The sequence below is a fragment of the Heterocephalus glaber genome, unplaced genomic scaffold, assembly GCF_053883595.1.
Source record: "Heterocephalus glaber isolate CG9 unplaced genomic scaffold, H.glaber_assembly_v1.0 deba00001538, whole genome shotgun sequence".
Lineage (NCBI taxonomy): Eukaryota > Metazoa > Chordata > Mammalia > Rodentia > Bathyergidae > Heterocephalus > Heterocephalus glaber.
In genome coordinates, this window is record NW_028258333.1 from 26370119 (window position 1) to 26378237 (window position 8119).

Genomic DNA, 8119 nt, shown 5'->3' on the forward strand with positions numbered 1-8119 from the left:
GTTTTTTTTCTTATGTTGTTAAGATTTTTCAAAACCATAAAAGAAGAATCTTAAAATAGTGACGAATGGTTACCTTCTTTGTGGATTAGCAGACCCGGCTTCTGTGGAGATTAGATTCTGGACTGAGTATCTGAAACATTCTCTACTGTCCAGGCCTTGTATCCTTTCCAGTAACAAAAATATTCTTTTCAACCAAGTATCTTTTAAACCAGAGATGTTTTTATACTTACAGGAAAACAATACATGTCATAACTGGGGTATTATGTATGTTATCAAAACTCAAGCCCAGTCTGTAGGGCAGAGAGAAGGTTGTGTCATTTGGTCATACTCTGTTATTTTCATTGCTGCTGTTGTTGATAATCACATTTGACGCACTAGACTCATTGAGCCCTTTCATAATTCACATGATATATAGTCCTTAACTCTACTGACAAAGATTGTTTCTTTGATTGTTTTATCATTATTTTGGAATTGTACAATGTTTTACCTAAAATAGACAGTGACCACTTATTTACTGGCCAACCCAAGCAAACAATCTTGGCAAATGTAGATGGTATAGACCCTAAACTCATGTGTTCATAAAATTTGCATTTCTGCACTTAAATTAATTTAAATCTGACTTAGTTCTTACCACATTGGGCAGTGAAAGTTAAAACTGTGAAAAAGGACTGTCTTCTCTCCTGTCAGACCCATCCAAGACCTTATAGTTCATATAAGCCAGTGTCACATGAAAAGAGTATAAGATGGTGTATTTGCCAACACTGACAATCAGACTAAGTTTCAGAGTTCCTAGATGAACCTTAAAGCCACAGATTCTGAAGAAAGTATCTCTATTTCAGTGTGTTCTATATTTAAAGAATTTCATCCTCCTCTTTTCCAGCTCACTCTCTTCAACAAAAATGGTTCAGACTTTCAACAACTTTAAAAGGTAGTTTGATCTTCATCAATTTTCCTTTTCTCATGATGGATTCTGGAGACAAGAAAATACAATATTATAAGAGGAGAGGGAGAGAAATTGAAGGGAAGATAATTATAAATCTATGTATTGTCTCAACATATAAGCAAGGAGTCAATAATGCCAATTACCACTATACTTAATTTTGATCATTTTCTCTTTACCTCATTGGAGACAGATGGATTACCCTTGGCATTATCCGCACACATCTACCATTGGATGGATGAAAATATTACTGTTTTAAAAAAAATCTATACTCATAGTCCAGGGGAGAAACATATACTATGTAGGAACACAATGGAGTTGTACGATGGAATAAAGTAAACCAATAGGGTCTTTGGGAAGCATATATTATTGGGACAGTATGATAGGGTGAGCACTAATTCTCATAGAAAGACGTGATTGTCTTGGATAATTCAATGGGCTAGTGGGGAGCTGAGGGCTTAGTAGGAGGATGTCTTAATTACCTTTCCTCATTTCTGAGTTATAATTTGTAATATTATTTTATTCCCTAATTGGACACAGGACACAAGTAATGAAATTTTCTGAAGGCTTAAGAAAAACAAGGATTCTATTCCAAAAATTTTTCAGTAAAGACTGATGCCCACAGCCCTTCCCTAGGCAACAAAATCTTATTATCAAAAAGTTTTTCAATCTTAAAAATGTTGTATTAGCTTGCACCCTTCCCAGGAACTCAAATAACAAATGATTCATTTTTTTCTGTTGTTGCAACTGTGTACACTAAGCATATGAAAAGCCTTAAAGTAATTGATTGACAAAATATACTTTCTCTCACGCAAATGAATCCATTACTCAACTGAATAGGTGAAGCTGAATTTTTTAAATCTCACAGCATAGAATTGGTGATGTAATTTACAAGGAGATGAATTACTGAGATTATGATTATATGTAACATATTTCATAAGATATCAAGTCCCTGGAGTAAAAGACAAAACTAAAATATGTGTTAAAAATTATTAATAAGAAATTTTAAAAAGTATCACTTTAGTAATACCAGAAAGCTAAAAAGCAGTTTTAAAAAGTATGATTTCTCTGACACTATAACTGCCTGAATCCAGCAGATTATTCCAAATTTACAAGTTGAAATGCAAGACAGAAAAACTCCAAACTAAATTGGCTTAGGCAGAAAATTATTATTAGCTTACCCAGTTGAAAATTTCAGTGTGTTGGCTTTCAATTTTAGTGAATGTTTAGGTTGAAATCTGTCATAGGACCTAGTGTCTTTCCGTTTCTCTGTAACCATCAGTTATTTGTGTTTCCCTCATTCTCCCCTTGTATCACAAGTTTTACAAATTTGATGAAAATTATAAATCACCTCAATGAAGTCAATAAGAGAGACCTCACTATAACCTGTTGATACCTTGATTTTTCCCTTTGAGCCTCCAGTACTATGAGAAAATAAATTTCTATTGTTTCAGACACACAATTTTAGTATTCTGATATGATAGCCTGAAATGACTTATAAAACCATATTTATGGCTAAAATAATTTAATTATATTAAGATCTTGTGACAGTTAAGGCTAATTATCAACTTGCTTGGCTTGGGAGCTACCCAGGAGATTAGAATCTTATGCTTTGAAGTATATCTGGGTGGTCATAGAGGCAAAATCTTGTGGTGAACACCTTGACCCTTGCTCCTTTCTCCTTGGTACTGTTGTTTTCTTCTGTTTTGCAGCCACCATGAACTAAGGATCTTTGGGCAACCATATTCTTCTGCCATGATGTTTCTGCCTTGAAGCCAGGTGACCATAAACTGAATCCTCTGATATCATGAGGCAAATTAAACCTCTGCTCCTATAAATTGTGGAAAGTTGGGTATTGTATCTCAGTGGTGGGAAAGCTGACTAATAAAGATGTCAGTTTTCTTCAAATGTACCTAAAGAGGGGTAATATCTGAATACTGGCCTTCGGATTTCTTTCTACTCAAGAGATAGGACTAAAATTTGCACAAGATTGAAACAACAGACTGAAAGCTATAAATTGGTAAAATTATTTAAGGAATAATGGCTAATTAATATACGTGATTTTTCATATACTGATTATTATTTTGTGGTCAGAACACTTAAATTCCACACTCCAAGAAATTTTCAATAAATATGTTAATTACTTACATTTAATCATATATATAATGTGATATACCATAAGTATATACATTTTTATTTATTCATTTGAAATTACTTAATTAATTAAACAAAAAATTAGTGAAAAGTAAGAAGTAAGACATGATTTTTTTCCAAGTCTATTTGTCTGGCTTAATTGGAAACATCTATTTTCTCACACAAGCTTCTGTAGTCAATTTATTGTGATATGATTTGGGAGGAACATATGAAGAAAATCATAACAACACGTGATTGGAAAGGGATGAGTAATTTTAATAGACTTTTGAAATAATTGTTGTATCTTGAATACTAAGTCTGAATAAGTGGCAACCTCTTAAAGGTAATATTCAAATTCTATTAATGAATCAGTTTGTACTCTGATATATTAAAAAGAATTAGTCTAGTCTGAAAAAATAGGTAAATACTTCTCAGTGAAAATTCTCTTTCAGTTTTAAATTTTATGTGTGCATATTTATAGGTTATGTGAAAAGGTAAAATATATTTCATTTAGAGAGTTACAGTAAAATATAATGTTCCAAAGCCACCATTCTAGAGAAATTCTTACAAATATACATTGGGATCTATAAAAGAATGTCAGTAATATCACTTTTTGTAATAAAGAAAAACTAGAAAATAATTTAAATTTTCATCAAAGTATTATGATATAGCGTAAAATGCCATGTTTTCCAAGTCATTTTATTTTCCTACTAAGCATATAGAAAAACTATCGTTTCCAGTCTTTTGGCCATGTAAGGTCACATAATTGATTCTAAAATGTGAGGAAAAATTATGTACAACATTTTCAGTAATGGTTATAAAAGCCTCAATGTTGTTACCCCTTCTCTTTTTCTTTCTTCCTCTCCTGAAACTCTTCCCACACTTCCTCCTCCTTTTCTTCTCCTTCTCCCAGCCCTCTGTTTTTTCTCATTCACTGAGGTGCAGACACACTACACATGTGCCCTTCTCTCCATCTTCTCATAGCACTCCAGATTGAAAAATAGAGGATGGAAACAACAGAAAGAGCTTGGATCACTGGGTTCTCCGCTTGGAAAACAGCCAAGTAGAAGAGCTGTCCAACACGGTACGCCTGCATCAGACATTGTGTGAACAAAAAATAAGCCCTTGAATGTTTTAGAATGATTCGTTACTGTAGTTTATCTAGCTAACTTTCACAAATTGATAAATTACTCCTACTATAGATGCTATGCAATAGTAAAAGTAAATGATTTGTAGCCACAGAATAACTAAATCTCCAGTGAATCTAAGTTAAAAAAAAAAAAACTACTTGAAGAAAACTGTAAGAATATGACTTCATATAAAGTTTTAAAATACAGATAATGAAGCTATACATTGTTTAGTGTTATTAATTTGTATATTGAAACAATTTAGAAAACCAAGAGAATAATAAGTGCAAAATTAAAGACATTGGCCACCTTTGAGTGGTATTAATGTAGGAGGTTAGAATGCAAGGGCATATTCATTCATGGAGATCTTTGGTGTAATAAAAATGTTTTCTGACATGTATAATAGCGGCATAGGCATTTTTGATATCTTTCTCCTTTATACCTTATCTGTATTTTTAATTTTGAAAATTGAATATGCATTCCATATTTTGTATTTTTATAGATGACCAACTGAAAATCAGCCCAATTATTGCAAAATAGGGAAAAAATAGTTTCCAGTTAGTAATTCCTCAGAAGAATTTGGCAAGAGCATCACGAGGCAGATGTTCAGAAGAATTAGGCTATACAGCCAATGGAAATTGCAACAGATTTACTCTTAAGAAGCAAAACATATTAATCAAAGGCCAATTGAAGCAATTAACTTAATTTACAATCCAGCTAAAATTGAGGAAGCCATAAATATCTTGTCAATCTCTGGGATAACATTCTCAAATAAAGAAATACAAGTATAAGTTTACTGAATTTGAAAGTTCTTATAAAGCATGTCCATCTGAAAAAGATTTTTGAGGAATATTTTTCTTTATAATTTCCAAAAGCAACATGAAAAATCATAGCATATTAGAATTCAGTGGGTCCTTTTGAGATTCTGCACCAGTGGTTCTCAATCTTGCCTGCATATTACTTTTACCTAGGGAATTTCTTTAAGGTCCCAATGCTAAATGGAACAAATAAATTCAGAATATATAGTGGTGGGACTTAGGCATTAATAATTTTAACAATTACCAGATGATTTCAATGTCAGCCAACCTTAAGGACCAATAAACTAGAGCAACTCCTTCATTTCACAGCTTAAGGGTCTGAGTTTGCATTGTACTGCAATGTATAAAGTCACACGGCTGGCTAATTATTCTGTCTTTACCCTTGTCTTACGTCTTTTTTGTATGTGTCTGTGTTACCCTTTCCCCTATATTTTACATATTTATTTGTTCTATTTCAAGTTCTTTTGTACTTTTCTGTCTCTTATTCTTGCCACCCATCTTCACAGAGGTACAGTCTGACAGTGACTCACCTCAGGTCTGAACCATACATCACTCACATTATGCCAAGGAGCTCCCTTAATGATGGGGAGGTGGATCCTTTTGAGAGCCTTCCTGGCACTCACAACTGTGCAACTTGAAAATGCTGGAAAACTATCATCCAATAGGGTGAATCTATGGCTATTGGGTACTAGAAGTCCATGGCTTTGCCTTTTCTTTTCATTCTCCTTTAGTGATAGTCTTGATAGAAACTTCATATGCCTTTTTAACCAGACCAGGTAGATTAAAAAATTGTTTCCTATAGCAGTGAAAAATTTCATAATGCATCTTTGACCTGGTTCTCCCTCCTTCTTTGCTTATCTGATTTTCTTTCTACCTCTTTGAGTCTCATCTCCAAGTAAAGTATTTGCATGTAAGTCTTTGGTTCAAGATCTTCCTTATGAAGAATTCCTGAGAAAACACCTTTCTTCTCTTATCTGTAATTTTAATTTCATGGTAAATATACAATCCTTATGGCATTCATTAAAAATATCACTACCATAACCCATGTCTCTTGGTGTAAATGTTCTAATAAACTCTCAGTAGAGCTAGGGAGATGTCTTTGCTGCTTTGAGAACTTTCCATAATCATTCTTTGAAAAAGGTAAAATAAGAGATGAATATCAACAAAAAAGAAAAAAACTTTGAAAAAGCAGGAGACCAAAGAGAAGAAAATCAGTAATTCGAAGGTTCAAGTAGATTGAGAATAAGTGGGTGGAAATAAGATCTTTCTATGTAAAGTGCTCTGAATAGTTTTCCATTGTTTCATGAAGAATATCAGTTCATCTATCATCAGTATGCTCCAGCTGAGATCTGAAATGTCTCCTAAAGCCCCTGTGTTAAAGGTTTGGTGCCTAACCCATGTCACTATGGGGAAGTGGTGAAACTTTTAAGAGGTTGAGCCTAGTGGAAGGAATTTGAAGGGGATATGGGGATTTTGGCTCCTTCCTCTTTCTCTTTGCTTTCTGGTTGGCATGAGGTAAACAAACTTTTATGCCAGGCACTCCTATCGTGATGTACTATGTCACAAGTGGCCTAAAGGGATGTGACCAAGTAACTGTGGATTGAAACCTCTGAAAACACAAGCCAAAATAAATTCTTTCTCCTTTTACTTTGATTATCTCAGGTATTTTGTCACAGTGACAGAAAGCGGGCTAACACAAATATATCAAAGCATCTAATTTTATCTTTGCTAGTAAATATTTCTAGTAATCCATTCACAAATATATTCATTATACCTGAATGTAGTTGCTATAAACATTATATACTCATCTAAAAAAGCACTTGCATTTACCTGTTTGAGTATTCCTAATTTCTTAGAAACCCAGATAATACAATTATTACAATTGGCAAGATTAGTGATGAGTAGTTATTGAATTTCTGCCTGAGTCCCTAAGGCAATAAGGACTTTATTAAATGTTTTATTAAATGTATCTGGCTACAAGTAAATAAGGGCTATACCATTTACTCTTCTGACAAATGGCATACTTATACCTGGACACTAAACACTTACTTGTTCCTATTCCTGAATATATCACTGGTCAACATGAAGCACACTTTCTTCTGTTTATTCTAGGACTTACAACTTGGTAGAAACTTAATCATCTGTGCCCAGACCTTTCCCTCTGAAATTCAAGTGCTTTTCATTCTCTGATATTTTCTGGTCCAGACCTTTATGTATTCAACAAGTACTCCTTCCCAGGTGAAATACATCTGGTGATACAGCAGATAAAATGACAATGTATAATGTCCCTTCACTGAATTTTCCTTCTGATGGAGATATCAAACAGATATGAGATAAAGAGCACTGTTGCAATAAATAGGATAGCATAAACAGTAAATGAAGGGTCCACTATTACAATGATTACTCATGGAAATTTTATCAAAGGATAAAAATGGGACTGAAAAGTCTCAGGGCAGGGGGAGGGCTCAGAGGGAAGAAGCTAAGATCTAAAAAATGAAACTAAAATATCCACAAAAATGTCTGAGAAAGCAAAATAACATTCTAGGCAAAAATGGACAAGTTCAAAGGTTTGAAAAATTTCAGGAACAGAAGTACGTTCAGTATAATGAAAAAATGGTGTAATCAGAAGAGCATAAGTTTAGAATCATTATGTGAAAAACCCAGAGTGGGACAGTTTTGAGAGCGAAGCTGAAATATTAGAGACAGCAAAGGCAAGTTTACTCTACTTAGTTTACTTTCGAAATGCTAACAATTTGTTTAGGCTTGAAACAAGTCTCTTTAATGAGAAATGTGAATCATGCACATTTTTTTGAATTTAAAAAATTTCTCATTATATGTTCTATGAGTTATAGTCCCAAGGAAAACAATGAGAAGGTTGTGTATCAAAATGTCAATAGCAGTGATCTTTAGTATAAAACTATTAGTGATATGATTTTTAAAATTATATTTGCTACTTTTCAAAATATAATGAGCATGGTTATAAGAAAAAAAGTAACAGAAATACCATTGTGAGTTAGATGGCAAAATAACAAAGCAAAAACACCCTTCAAAAAACCTCAAGAGTTTACCCGTGGAATTTCTGTGTCTTCCAAAGACACAAG

General features: G+C 33.3%; 1 long non-coding RNA gene across 2 annotated transcripts in view; it reads left to right on the plus strand.

Annotated features, from left to right (window-relative positions):
• Positions 1-4991, plus strand: part of LOC110350070 (uncharacterized) — a 68376-nt gene extending 63385 nt beyond the window's left edge. For both annotated transcript variants that reach the window (XR_002396370.2, XR_015442249.1), the window contains 4 exons: positions 881-928; positions 2653-2719; positions 4058-4157; positions 4703-4991. This is a non-coding gene — a long non-coding RNA (uncharacterized LOC110350070). The remainder of the gene's footprint in view (positions 1-880; positions 929-2652; positions 2720-4057; positions 4158-4702) is intronic.
• Positions 4992-8119: the final 3128 nt, after the last annotated feature.